Below are 16,144 nucleotides of genomic sequence, written 5' to 3' on the forward strand. Positions count from 1 at the left end.
ATGAGTTATGGAAGTTTTATTTAGGAATTTGGATGAACAGGTAAACGGTTAATTCTATCATTCCGCAGTTTTCCAAATTAAACATGTATGTGATTAAATTTTACGTTATCAGTTTATTCATTGTGTCAGTCCTTATCAGTTTCATATCATCTATGGCTGTAAGCACATTTAATTTTAGAATTAGTTTAATAAAACTAATGTACCCTATTACACTTTTATACAAATTTTAAAACCTGGACTAAGATTACTTGTTAAAATTCTTATCACAGCCTGCAGGTTAATGTCTGTCAAAGAGCATCTATATTTATTCTTGTTTATTTTCAGAAAGAAAAACTTTGCTCGCTACATGTAGACCCAAACAGAGAGAACATTTTCCCAGGAAATTTCTTCATACATATTTGTAAAAGTCAATTAATATCACAGCATCAAACATTTCTTTTACAGAGTGATCTGACTGCAGGGCAGCAAGTTCAAGCTGCAGCTCCCCAGGTGCTGTGCTAAAAATCAGCAGCGATGGGGTAACACAGCAAACTGAATTTAAGTCTAGAAATCTTGTGACCTTGTTTTCCAAACTCTACAGATGATGAATAATCTTATAAGAAACACTTTCAGCCACTCTCTGTTTTCCTAATAAAGGGAAATGACGAAATTCCCTAGTCCTGCTTTGAATGATTTTACATGCTTCAACTTTTCATGTGTAAACAACCTCTTTCCCTGCAGTGTCACATTTTGGTGCGGTCGAGGTACACATCTACATGTTAGCCATTGCTTTTAGCCCATTAACTGACACAGGACCGTTACCTTTACGCATTTTTTTGTGCGTTCTAAAAGCAAGAAGAGCAGCTGAAGAGCACTGGTTGAGGTAAAAGAATTTGAACAGTAATGCACGCTCGACTAAAGAAGGAGACATTGCACATAAACTTTCAATCCGATTCATTCGAAACGTAACACATTGCCTTTTAAAACCCAAGCAGCTGGCACTGTGCGAATGGATGTAAAGTGAAATTTGAATAAAGAACTTCTTCTTCTGCTCAGCGTTCTCGTGATCTTTGCAGATCACGAGACTTTATCGGTGTTTATGTAGATTTTACGCTTTTTTAAAAGTGTTGCCATATTGCACTTGAACTAAATCAAAAAATGTGCATAATAAAAGGTAATTTTATTCCTTATTAATTTGCATTTGTTAACACTATTTTCTATTACACAGCGCCAAATATTCTCCTAGCGGTGACTTTTGGAACTAATTTGTTTTTTCGCGGACTCCTTCGTCCCCCGTCTTGTTTAATCTTCCTACAAAATGTGGCATCATTCTCGCAAATACATCGCGCTACAGAACACTGTGAGCACTGTCAGTTTAATTATGGCTACTATACATGAGCTGCGAGTACCATTTCATATCTCCCTTCCTGACATCCTATTTTTGTAACAAAATCATGCGCTATCTCCTTCGTGTTCAGAAATAAGAGAATTTCATTCTGCAGTGCCCAGACTTTTTTTATCACTTTGCCCAGACTCAACCACCTCACACTGTTGTGGTAATTTACATCTTCATACTCTTTCTCCACATCCGCAAGAAAAGATTTAACTGTTGATGGCGGAGGGCCTTAGCTCTGATTGTGCTCACCACACTAATAATAGGTATATCATGTGCTTTGAGTCCTATGCAGCTTAACAAATGCTCTCCTGATGCAAAATGCAATGAAAAGACAAACTATCACTGTCTGTGTTTTGTACTCGAAACTTGCATTTTAAAAGCTTAACCATACCTTCATTTTTTCCCGCTGAAAGCTCTGGCGCCATCTATTGTAATTCTTGCCATTTTGTTCCATGAAAAACCACTTTTCTCAACATAATCCACAGCACACTCAGGCAAAGTCTTCACCAATAGTTCTATTTTTCACTGATTCTAAAGCAAGTAATTCCTCTATGATGACAAAATTTTCATTAATTTCACGGGTAAAAATGAGTAATTGTGCAGTGTCTTCATTATCTGTACTCTCATCTAGCGCCACAGAAAACGAAACAAAATCTTTGCTCACAGTCTTCAGCTGTTTTGTGAGTTTGTCGTTGATTGATTCAATGAGCCACACTCTAGTCCTTCTTGACAACGAAATGCTTTCAGATTTTCTTCTCCCATCTAGACACAATTCACTTGCACAGTGTTTCACACAGTAATAAAATACATAATAAACTCGCCATCCGGAAAAGGCTTGCTGCGTTTAACAAAGTTATACCATATCATGAGACTATTTTGAAGTATTAATTGTTTGTGAAAATGTTTTATTGCTTCTTTAGCATTTTCACACATTCCGCAGCTTTTATTTTGTGTTCTTTTTTGGAAAGTTTGCAGCCAAATTCTCTATATTTTGTTTCATGGTGTCGTTTCAGATTGTACTTCTTAAATACGGCTATCGTTCCATGACACAATAAACACTCTGCTTTATTCCCTGTATTACAAAAGAAATATTTGTTTGTCCATTCTTCATTAAACGTACAGCATTCACACCGATTTTACGCTCTTTTCGGAGGGTTTGTGGTTTCACTAAAGTTGGAAATTCACTAAAGTTGGAAATATATTTACTGTTGCAAAGACGAAATTGAAACTAACCAGGTCAACTGGAAAAGCACTGCTCATCGTATCTACACTGAGTATGCATACTGAAGTGATCGTCCTAGTGGAAATTACGAGACACTTCTTCGGCCGTGCAAGGGAAAGAAATCTCGGTTCAAGGAAAATTTTTCGGACTGGCTTAAGCCGCAAAAACTCTTAGCGGGCGGACCACAAAAAACTCTTAACAGGCCGCTATCTGCCACCTAGGGCATCTAAAATATTGGAGCCAGGATTAACTCTGTATTCTTCGCATCCTAACCTCAACTGTCCTTAGAAATTACATGTTCGCCGGAGACATGTGAACGTATGTGAGGTTATTCTCCTAAGAAATGGAAATCATATCAACAGTGAGAAATACATAGCTCAAGGGCTAAACTGCAATAATTGATTTATAGGTTTGAAAATATTTGGAAATAAATGTTACATAATCATAAATGAGTAAGGAAAGGATGATGATATTCTTATTTTCTGCTACTAATAATGTCTATCGCTTTTAATTCAGTACAAACTTTATCAAGCATTGACTTAGTTTTATAGTTCTCTGCTAAGAGCAAAAATGTTTAAAGGAATTTTCCTGCTTAATTTTTTTATAAACTCCGTTATCTACTAAATACCCTCAGAGATAACTACATTGTTTCAGACAGCTTTTACGAGACATTTTCAATTTTACCCAAGAGTGGCGATCCTTCTCGCATTTTTTTCAGTTCTTCGCATTATCCTCATCTGGCTTAGTAGTCCTTTTAAGCCCTGCTGCAGAATTTTCGATGCCCTAGGTACCAGTGCAGTTGGTTTCCATTATGATTTAAACACATCAATAGTTTAAAGCGAAATAGGCCTTTAATTGTTTGCTTGTGAGAATAACTTAACTGGTGTCCTCTGAAATTTGGCTCACCTACGTTGGAAGTTGACCTTGAGATTTTTTATGCTTTAGTTGAAGTACTGTGTTTTATGAAACCACATCTTTACCTCTCAATGATACACGGGCGTCATCAGCACCTTTTGCAATGGTATTCATCGTGATAATCATAAGGTAATGGCCAACCCTTAGAAATACTAAGTCATCTGACGGCTATTTTAGTGGAGGAGAACTGAAAACGTTGGAAACATGTATTATAAACACATATCCTTTCAATTTAGATGCTATGTCGAATGATGAAGACCCGAAGGAAGATCTTTTAGAACTGCGTACAAATCGTGTGTTTGAAAAGCAGTCTGAAAGCTTTTCTTTGTCCGTGGTGTAGACAAATATAGATAGATAGTGCTTCGTATCATACTATTATAAGGTAGCCGACCTCTTCTTCATGAAGTATGTTTGGTGCACCATTCTGTGACGCTCATGTGCTCATCACAAAATATAGATTCTTTGACATGCTCCTAGTATTCTCTTACATGCTAGGAGCATACTCACTCCTAGCATTCTCTGACATGCTAGTTCAAACCTAGCATCAGGATATTGCCCATGAAGTGTATGAGTCGATCACACTGTATGCATAAAATCAGCAGTGGAACTATAGTATATTCTGTTTTTGCTAGTATTTTGTGCAATTAAACGGCTTTCGGTTTCTGATCTTAATGTTTTCTTTCCTTCTTTGTATACATTTCATACACAACTTTTATTCCTTCTGCATACATGTTATTTTTTTATCACATCTGAGGATTTCATTTGTCACTTGTCTCAATATTAACAAACGAATATCTTTTTGTGCATACATTTTACGGTATATGTAGAAAAATACAGAGAGTGTTTATGCATTTTTAGAGCGATTTTGATAAGGAATTTTAAAAAATCGAAATATTTTGGAATGAAAATTTCTGGCAACAGCTTATTATTTGAAATGAAGAATATTGTCTGCTACTTTTAAATTTATTTTTCTTTCAAAATGCCGCATGTAAATAAGCTGTGGATTGAAAAGGATAGGTTTTCGTGTTTCTCGAAGAGAAATATTACTGTTCCTTAAATCAAAAATGTTTTAAAATGCATTAACATTTCTAAATGCAAAATAAGCAACATCTGAAAGGAAAAAAAAAAAAGTCAGTCATTAGTTCTACATGGAAATAAGGCTCAAAACAAATATCCGAGAAAAATATGCACTGTTACTACAGTTAAATAGTTGGCAATATAAGCAAAATCCTTTGACTTAGTAATCAGTTGCAAGCCTGTAGCAACAAGAAATAAAATGATAAACCGAGATTTACAATTTAAAAAGACTCAAAAATATAATATTCACCAACTTGTGGCCAGTCATATGGTTTGGTTTATTGAGATTATAGCCAAGTACACTAGGGCTGCTATCTGCTTAAGGTGTAGGATGCCTTCACGGAAGACTTTCTAAGGGAAATGGCTCGTACATGGGGACTTGTATATGGGTCATGGGCTTCCTCGACGAGAAATTTAATTGCCCTTGTCAACGAGATCCAATGATCCTTTGTTAAACTTTTTGTTGCGTGCGTACGGGTTCGTAATAGATTGGATGCACAAGTCCGATAAAAAGTTAGTAAAATTTATTCTTATACAAGAAATGTAACAAAACGTTAGGTTTTACCTCAAAGATATTCGTACAATATCACACAGTAGTTATATTTTAAACTACTAAAACGTTAAATAGAACGCAATCCAAAGCGCAGAGAAAGCTAATCTGATCTCACCGCGAATTCGCTATAATAAATAACAATAACTTAGTACGCAACTGAACTGAGATGTTTCTCTCCGGCGTTTTAAAGCTTTTTAATCAGTCACAAGAAGTTTCTCGTAATTTGTGTTTTCTCGGGGTTTCTGGAAAGGTAAAGAATAGAATTACGAGATATCCATTTATTAAATATTAAATGCGCGTGTTCCTGTACTTTTACTTTTGCGGCGTAGCTTTCTCTTAACATACGTCCCGTGCTGCATTGCACGGGGACGAAAAACAATATTAATTATAATTCTAATAAAAATAGCTAACTAAATACAAAATCTGTAACAATATAAAATAATAAAACAACAGAGTAAGAAAGAAAAACATGTGTAACATATACAGATGGAAAGAAGACTTGATATAATTTTCTCTTGTTCTCTCGCTCTGTACAGATGTAGACAGGACATATCATCTTTACTTACTCTTAAATGCATGCAAATTCAGTCATGTAATATGATTAATTATTTATAAATGTCTTCGTTTTCAATATAATATTTCATAATTTGTTAAATTGCAGACACACATTTTGTATTGTAGAATAAATCTCTCGCTGGAATTTTTGTTGCGAATCCTGGTAAATGCTCTGCTCTTAATAATTGAAAAATATATGTGTATTATTAATGTTTTCATTAAAAAAATTATCTTAATTCAAATATTTTGAGTTACCTAAACATGCAAACGCTTATTCATAACCTAACATGTAACGCGCAGGTTTGTTGCAATGACAGCACAATAATAATATAACCTAAATACAATATATTAATTTATAGAAAGAATTTTTTTTATCTAAAGTGGATATGTATGTTACTAGAAATTTTAAGTGTATCACTAGTTAATTTTAATTAACATTTTACAAAAGGGGGTGGGGGATTTCGAAATGATTAGTAGTTATAAGGTGACCAGATTTCGGCGACTTCAATTTCGGACAAAAAAATTAAAGTCAAAGTTTTTTAATTTCATACATTTTCCCTTTTAATCAATCAACTTAATAATTCTATTGTATAAACAATTCTTAACACAAAATTAAAAAAAAAAAAAAAAAAAAGTCTGAAATGTTTTAAATTACGTCCAAAGGGGCGTTTTTTAACATTTTGTGTGTTACCTTTCTTTATTAAATATCATGTTCCTCGCACTTAAACCATAAGATCCAGTGCAACAGCAATATCGCAAAATAGTTTTAAAACGAGCATATCTTTAGAATTTCCGATACAGAGACTCACGCGCTGGAGATAAAAATGTTTTTTCTGCACAACGTTGCCATTGCTCGCTTTGAAATCCTTGAGTTTGTTAATCAAAAATTCGTCAAAGTTTTAAAAAATAGGAAATCGATCATAAAACAAATTTCAAATTTCAAATTTGGTCTTCCACATGCTCATATTCGTTGGAGGATTACGTTATTCAAAATTCGATGACTCTATGTACCGTTGTTTTATCACAATACGAGAAATATACATACATTTATGCAGATTTTTCATTATTTAATTTCTTCAAATATAATGCAGGACTCTAACATTTTATGGCAACAGTTTGAAAAGTGAACCGACATTTATGAGTCCGACGCAAAATGCCAAAACGAAACTAATAGTCCTTCGGGATTCAAATCCCTTTGGACTAATAATCGAGTGCTTATTGTTGCATTCTGAAAATTCTAGATAAATACTTATCCTGTGCTTGTATTTTGCTTAAAAATTCCTCATTTCCTTTCATCGACTGATTAACTCTTTTCACGATTCAGCATTATTACAATCTGTGCTGAAGATACCATCTAGAGTGTCGACCTGTAGTTGTGTTTATTCAGGTGTTTACATATTATTATTTGCTACGGAAGAAACGCGCAATGTTGCTAAAAAGCACAAGCGTAAATCAGTTAAAGAAACCTCACGGTTCTTACTTGAAAGTGTAAAATCTAAAATCAATTTCTATAATTTTTAATCGCACAAAAAATTTTTTTAATGCGAGATTTTTAATTTTATTTTAATTAAGAGTTTAAATACGTATGGGTGGGGGATTATGTTTTCATGTAAACACTTATTTTAATTAAGAGTTTAAATTATTAATTTATTTGATAATTAATAATTTAATTTAAATCAATTTTTTAATTAAAAAGTATTTTTTATTTTTTACTGTTTCGAGCTATGAATATGTCGATGTGTCTTTCAATAATCACTTCGGATGAGCAGGAGGAATTGACAATTTATTATAAATAATAATGACAAACAATAAAATAAATAGACCAAAAAGAATCTGAAAGTTTCAGATTTAAAATTAAGTCCAAAGGGGCGTTTTTTTAACGTTTTGTGTGTTACTTTTACGAGGGCTATCCAGAAAGTAGATTACGTTTTGGAATAAAAAAATAAACAAAGTATAGGAAACAAATTTTATTATATACAGATGAAAGCCACACTCAAATACTACTTTTCTACATAGTCACCATACAAATTAAGGCATTTATCGTAGCGATGTACGAGCTTGGAAATTCCTTCGTCGAAAAATTCGGCCGCCTGCGCCTTCAACCACTTCGTTACCTCTTCTTGCAGCTGTGCGTCGTCATCAAAACGCTGCATAGCCAGCCACTTCTTCATTGCTGGGAATAGGTGGAAGTCGCTCGGTGCCAGGTCGGGACTGTACGGCGGATGAGGAAACAACTCCCACTTAAAAGATTCAAGAACTTTACGAGTGACATTTGCCGTGTGGGGCCGGGCGTTGTCGTGAATCAACAAGATCTTAGAGCTCAACATTCCTCTGCGCTTGTTTTGAATTGCTCTTCTGAGTTTTTGGAGAGTTTGGCAATACCTTTGAGAGTTTATTGTAGTGCCTCTTTCCAGGAAGTCCACCAAAATTACACCTTTTCTGTCCCAAAAAACAGTCGCCATCATCTTCCTTGCCGACATTGTTTGCATGCATTTCTTGGGTTTTTGGGGAGAACTTGTGTGCCCCCACTGCATTGATTGCAATTTCGTTTCACAGTTCACATGTTTCACCCATGTTTCGTCACCAGTAACGATGCGATCGAGTAAAGAGTCACCATCCTTATGGTAAGCGTCCAAAAAGTTCAACGCTGCAGCCATTCGCTGATTTTTGTGGTCCTCTGTCAAGATTTTTGGAATCCATCTTGCACAAAACTTGTGGTAACCAAGCTTTTCGCTGATGATTTCGTGCAACAAACTTCGCGAAATTTGTGGAAAACTCAAAGAAAGTTCCGTTATTGTGAAATTTCGATTTTCACAGACTTTAGCATCGACTTTTTCGAGAAGTTCGGCGGTCACTATGCTGGGTCTCCCACTTCGATCTTCGTCGTGAACATTGGTTCGGCCATTTTGAAATCTTATGACCCACTGACGCACTCCACCTTCAGTGATAATGTTGTCCCCATACACTTCACGAAGCTGCCGATAGATTTCTATCGGTTTACAGTTTTTTTGCAGTCAGAAACCTTATTACTGAGCGCACCTCGCAGGATTTTCAATTAACGCAGACATTTCAAACCGTCACAGTATCTGAACGGAGCACAGCACGAACCTCTCACTAGCACGGCTAGATGCAGACTGAGCTGCGCAACGCTCTGACCCCAAGATGGCCGCGCTAGCCCCGCCCCTAGCGGACACAGACGGAAACGTAATCTACTTCCTGGATGGCCCTCGTATTAAATATCATGTTCTTTGCACTTAAACCATAAAATTCAGTTCAATAGCAATGTCGCTAAATAATTTTAAACTGAGCATATCTTTAGAATTTCCGATACACAGTCTCACGCGCTGGAGATAAAAATGTTTTTGCTGTACAACGTTGCCGTTGCTCGCTTCGAAATCCTCGAGTTTGCTAATCAAAAATTCGTTTAAAAATTTTTACACAATATGAAATCGATAATAAAACTACTTCCAAATATCAAATTTGGGCTTCCAGATGACCATATTCGCAGTATTATTACGTCATTCAAAATTCGATGGCTCCAGGTACCGTTGTTTTATCGCAAAGCGAGAAACATACATACACTTATGCAGGTTCTTCATTATTTAATTTTTTTTCAAATACAACACAGGGCTATAGTATTTTGTGGCAACGATTTGAAGAGTGATCCTTGTAAATGTTTTCAACGTCAAATTGCAAAACAAAAACAATAATCCTCAGAGACAAAGCCCCTTGGACTAAAAATGATTTGGGATGAAAACAATGTCTTGAAGGGAAAATGTAAAAAGCATTGATGTGAAAGTTAGGCAGGGTTATTGGAATTTTGAACTTTGAGATTTTAAATTTAAAGAACTAGCATATACACCAGAACTAATGTCTGTATAGTGGCGCCCGAACTAAAAAAGGTGGTGGGTGATAATTCTCCACCACCAGGACTTAGCGATTGGTTCCCAAATCCCCAGACGCCCTTTAAAAGGGAAAGTATGTAAGGTATCTTTCCCGCCTTCTTAGCGTGCCTTCTTGGTGTAGTGGTCAGCACGCTCGGCGCGTATTCAAGAGGTCGTCGTTCGAGTCCCGGCGAAGGCGTTGCTCACTTTTCCTCTCTCATGCTTCGAAATAACATAATGACTCTACAAGTGTATTTAACGAAAACGTGCAACTTCATATTTTTTTAAACACATTTGTTTTTCTTGATTTTTTCTAAAAAGAAATGATGATAGTATTTTGATAGTATTTTTAATGTAATATTCATTCAACAAATCAATTTAAGATGTGAATAGTAAATTATTTTTAAAAAATTCGGTATTTAAAAAATTCTGTATTTCCCCAATTAAATACACTGTAAGTCGCCATAAAAGCACTAGATACTATTTTCAGAGTGCAGAAAAATTCAAGGTCATTTCTCAAAAAAGGAGAATGTATTGCTTGGTTTCGTTGCTATTATTACATTATCAATAATAGCAACAAAACCATGCTTTCGTCCGTTGCCGGTTCTTTATCACTTTGTAGATAGAGCCTGCCGCGCCTTTTATTATATGTCACCATAAATGGAGGTCACGAGATATCATTCTCATGGCTACTCCTAAAACTTCAACAAATCTTGAACGTGCCTGCAAAATTGAATTTGCGGAAAACTTGTTATTGTGTCTTTTTAAAATTTCAAATATATTAAAAATTGAACTATTTATTTCAATTTATAAACTATTTAGCTTAAACTTGTCATGACAGTCCATTTGCGTTACGGAAGGTATGAAAAAAGAAAAGAAATGAAACAGAGACACCGGAAATCGAAAAATCGCTGTCAGAAATGCGGCATCCTTTGTATCTTTCAACTTGTAGCAGCATTTATTTGTCAATGCAACAAAATGACAAGATTGCACACAAAATATTAGGCATTTGAACAATGAGTTGCACGTAGCTGTTTCATTTTGATTTTTATAAATGACAGTATTATTTGTATTTAATTATATTCCTCGAATACTTTCGCATAAAGATAAAAAAGAAATAAAATAAATCCTATTTTGGATGTTGAAAAGCAGTCTTATGTGGCAAAAATGCGAATGTTCCAGTAATTAGGTATTATTGATAAATTATTTGTCTGAAATTCGTATGAGCTTGTCAATGAGCAAATATGAGAGAAGAAAGTACATATTAGCGTCTTGGTACCTGAATCTTCTCCTAGGAATTTCTGGAGAATTTCTGCAGTTTCTGAAATTTTTCAGATACAGCCAGATGGTACAAGTAATACCAAATCTTGCTTGCGTTCAAAATAGTTTTCTACAACATAAATGCACTTTTATGGTCGATTTATCCAAAGATTAAATGCTTCAAACCATCCATTTTTTGGAATAAATAAAAAGTATGCTTTCATAGCTATATCAGTCTCATCTTCGGAATGTATGTGCGTGTGATTATGACAAAACCTCGAGAGCTATCTGCCTAAGGAAATGAATGCCTTCGTGGAGGGCTTTCTAAGGAAAACTGGCTCGTATACACGTTACTCATGGGGAAAACCACGAAAACACCCATGCAGCCAGCCCGTACGCGGGATTCGAACATCGGACCGAACTACCACTGGTCAGCGACTTTACCGCTCGGCCACTGGTGGGCCATCATCGGAATGAAAATGACAGCTGCATGAATTTTGTTTCGGATTAAGAAATAGCCAAAGGTCTCACATAGCAAGATCAGGAGAACAGAGTGGATGTTCTATCACTCCGTTAGTTAGGGGCCATCTTCAAAGACAACATACTTTACTTTCTTGATGTGTTAGAAAGTCAACAAACTGCATGTACGTTTCAAAACTGATAGGTACGTCAAACCGGCATAATTTTAGAAATAATGCAGTGTCCACCGTTATTAACTAATTAATATACATATGAAAGAGCTCAGATTTTTAACGGTCCCCCTAAAGGATTTGTTAAGGTTCTTTTACGCTCTGTCTGAGCTTGGAATCTACCAGTCTCCTGTTCTATTTAACGTTTTAGTAGTTTAAAATATAACTACTGCCTGATATTGTACGAATATCTTTGAGGAAAAATCCAGCCTTTTGTTATATTTTTGTGATAATAATAAATTTTATTAACTCTTTTTTGCAGGACTTGTGCATTCAATCTATTACGAACCCGTACGCACGCAACAATATAGAGTCCCCAATGCAGCGTTAAGTGTTGGCATACATTTTTCTGTTTTCCTCAGTCTTTTTTCAGTTTATCAAATCAAAGTTCAGTTTTCTTACTAAGATGGCTTTTCAGAACTCTTTTTTCTCTTTTTATTATGAGCGTTTTGCGTGTTTACTGTATTTACTAAATATCACATTCTTGGCACCTACGCCATACAAAATTCGATTCAACAGCAAAATCACAAAATATTTAAAAACAGCATATCTTTAAAATTTCCGACAGACAATCACAGACCCTGACGATATTTTTTTTTTTTTTTTTTTTTTTTTTTTTTTTTTTTTTTTTTTTACTGTACAGTGTTGCCATTGCTGGCTTAGAAATCGCTAAGCTTGTTAATCAAAAATTCGGTAAAATTTTAAAAATATGAAATAGACAATAAAACAAATTCGAAATCAAAATTAAGGCTGCACGTGTTCGGATCGAGAACTACGTTATTAAGAATTTGGTGACTGTAGATACCGTTGTTTTTTCACATTGCGAGAAACGTGCAAACATTCATGCAGATCCTTCATTATTTAATTTCTTTAAATAAAGGCGATAATTTTTGGTGAGAACAATCTGAAAAACAATACGCTGTTTATAATGATTCAACGCAAAATGCTGTTTCGTGACTAATATTCTATTCGGGACTAACAAGTCTCTTTTGAGCCAACAATATATGAGTTACAAAATAGTTAACAATGGACCATATACAATGAAGTACAAAGAGTCCAAATGCAAACAGTACTCTCATTCACAGGGATCTTTAATTTGAGTAAAAATACGAATACGAATATGCGATTCGGATTACAATTTTATCGCTTGTGCCGTGCTGCTTTAATTCAGAAATTTTTATTTTATCACTTTTTGAAATTGGACATCATCTGGACAGAATGTCAATCATCGAAACTGGACAGAGTACTTTATGGTTGTATTATCTTCGCATGAGAATTGAATCAGAATCCTTTATTTTTATATTCGGAAGAGAAAGAAGATGAAAATTATACATTGTGAATGCACAATCTAGACATGTTACCATTATCTTATTAAATGTTCGAAATAGCATATTGGGAATAGTTTATCAATTATGATATTTATGCATGTTGCATATATACCGCTAGCTACTGCATTTGCACAAAATTTTATACCGAGCTCACTTGATTTTTGTACAGATTGCACTTTTCACGTTAGTCGTAATATAGGTAAATGTCAAAGAGGAAAAAAGAAAGGAAACGGCAGACGGGATATGCTGTAGGTGTTGCTGTAGCAGAACTCTGTGCAAGATAAGGAGGAAGAGGGGAAAGATTGTCTAGAGATAGCCACAATAAATGGACTGAGGAAGTGAATTAATACTTATAACGGCCCATTCTGGACAAGGAGAAAATGTCGACGCCATCAATTAGTGCACCATCAATAAGTGATTAGTATAGTCATCATAGTTAGCAATGCCATTCTCAGGTTTCTAGAATCTTGGACTAAAACACATTTTCAACATCGGCGATGACAGTTCACTGACAGTTCTATATGCACAGTAGAGCAAGGCAAAGACATAAAGCTGAAAATCTATTTAAACTTTTGTTATTATTTTAACTAAACCCTAATAACCATGTACTATACCGAATGCCATTCTTTCAAAGATTCCTAAGATTTTATCTTTTATGATTTACAAAGCTTTTTCTAGATTACCAATGAATTAGTTATCACAAATAATCAGAAATTCGGTATATTTCGAGAGAAAACAACATTTTAGGCCTACATTGTAAAATTGAACGTCTGTGAAGCAAAAGTATGATTTATTAAAAGAAACTCAAAAATCTCCAAAGCGGCCATCATGTGAAAGAATTAAAGAAAATATTAAGAATAAGGAAAAAAAGGAAACCGCTTCTACTGTAAATTCCATCTGAAGGAATAGATTATAAGTAGGGACACATATTCTCCGCATTTATGAAATGCATACGATAAATGCGAAATATTGTTTATGAATTTATAAGGTATTTTGCCTCTCCTTTCCGGATGTCTTCGTGGCGTAACTTGGGAGCACGCTCGAAGCTTATTCGGGAGGTCCGGAATTCGAATCTTGGCGAGAGCTTAGCACATTTCTTCGGTTACCTGACACTGGAAAAATTCTGAATGGCTCAGTGGCGACCGAACGAAAAATGTGGTGGACGATAATTCGTCACCAGGTGAAGATTTGGCGCCTGGGTCCCCTGCTCCCCAATCGCCCCTAAAAATAGGGAGTATATATATGTATTATCAACTTCCTTTCTACATGCCTTCGTGGTGTAACTGGAAGCACGCTCGACACGTATTCGGGAGGTCCGGAGTTCGAATCCCAGTGAAGATATTGAGGGTTTCTTCAGTTTCCTGACTTCGTAATAACCTAACGTCAAAATGAACTTAATTACTTAGCTTACATATCTCTACTCATTGGTCCGATCTATTTATTCACCTTATTCACCCTCGCTCGCTCCAATTGTCTCACTCACCGAGTTTAGTCGTGTCACAAAACTGTAAAATAACATTCTTTTGTTTTGCTTCGCATAATTGAATTTAGTTATCATAAATTTTTATCGCTACTGATGGCTATAACAAGGAAATAGTTGAAGAAATAAAAGAATTTGCTCAAGATAATTTGTATTTAAAAATACACACGCTGTCATGTGCATATACTGCAACATTCGTTTAGAAGGCCAGAGAAAAGAATACCCTAACGAAACATAAGACTAGTGCTAATCATTTAAAGAACAACATGCGGTTAAGCGACAGACCGCAGTTGTCGGTAGGTTTTGAGTGTAAGAACATACCAGAGTAGAAAAGAAGGATTACTTGAGGATATCTTGAAAATGTGTTTTAAAGAACATAGGCTCTTTCTCTTAGGTAGCATAAACTAACGAGCTCTAAAAGACTGTATTAGGAATTATACCCAGGTCTTGATACAATAGAAGAGTCAGAAAGAAATTTCAGAGATGGACCCACTTGGGCTCAATACTTCTGGCTTAACTGAAACAGCTAGAGTTGAACATAAAATGTAATTAATTAGCCTAACGGCTCACAGGATTTAACGCTCAAGAAGGCTCTGACTCGTATAAGCCGGCGGAAACAAGCTTAATGGCTAAACGCATTCAACGGCACAAAGTTAAATCGCTAGTATGCCTTCAAGCAGGCACACCACGCTCTAAAATCACCTTCCAAAACCTTCGCTTAAATAGCATTTCTTTCTACCTTAATTTGAATACATGTGAGCTATCTAATTAGTATTCTGGCAAGAAAATGTGGGTGAAAACGAGACGAAAAGGAAAGTTGTTTTAACTAAAAATTAACTGTTAGTCAAACTAAATAAATCGTCACAAGACACTATTCCGCTACATTATAACGTTGCGCGCCTCTAACTAGCACGCAACCAAGAGGTGACTGTGAAAACTTGTATAAACCACAGAGTCTTATAAAGGGTTTAAGTCCCTTTTTATTCAACGTACTAATTTACAATTGCGTTCTCTTGACGCTTACAAACGGTGCCAACTCGGCAGTCAAAATAAAAATAAAAACCTGAAAAGAAATTAAAGACAATATTCTAACTACGAGGCTCTCTCAAACAACTAACTCACCGCGTTTTACAATACGGCTGCTAATTCAGCAGACTTGAAGCTCACTGGAACAATTGCAACTACTTCCCGCCAAGCACATAGGCCGCAACGCGGGGTTTTTCAAATCTCTATAACTACCTCCGCGCTCGCTAAGTAAGAATAACTCTCTCTCACCGAACTTGTTTCCTTCTATTTAAATCATACTACTTCCGCTGATAATTTGAATGCTTGCGCGTTCTACTCAAATTTACATATTCTGGCATTGGCAGTTCCAGGGGAAAGCAAGGATTGACAGGAAAGATAGTTTAAACTTAAAATAAATGTTAGTTAAAATAAATATAAACCCTACAACATAAATTAGATTATGCAGCTATGCGTAATTATTTAGTAAAATACATGTCTTCGTTCAGCTAAACTTCGTTCTGGAGATACTTTGAGACGTAAGTATGTACAACTTTGCGAATATTCTAAGAAAGAAGCAACGAAAGAACAATTAAGAGACAAGTCCCAGTAAATGTAGCGGCCGATCAAACCTGTGACAAACAAGATATATATGCATCTGCAGTCTTATTGGAAACTTAAATGATAATCATGCCTGCTTACAAAGCAGAATTTTGACTTACAAAGCAGAATTTTGACTTTGTATGCTAGTATGCAATGGAGTTTTCGATCATCAATATATTTCTGCATATGCGTAAAACATGG

Source organism: Stegodyphus dumicola, chromosome 3, assembly GCF_044657685.1.
Source record: "Stegodyphus dumicola isolate Sdum_Otavi_A_Nest chromosome 3, ASM4465768v1".
Taxonomy (NCBI): Eukaryota; Metazoa; Arthropoda; class Arachnida; order Araneae; family Eresidae; genus Stegodyphus; species Stegodyphus dumicola.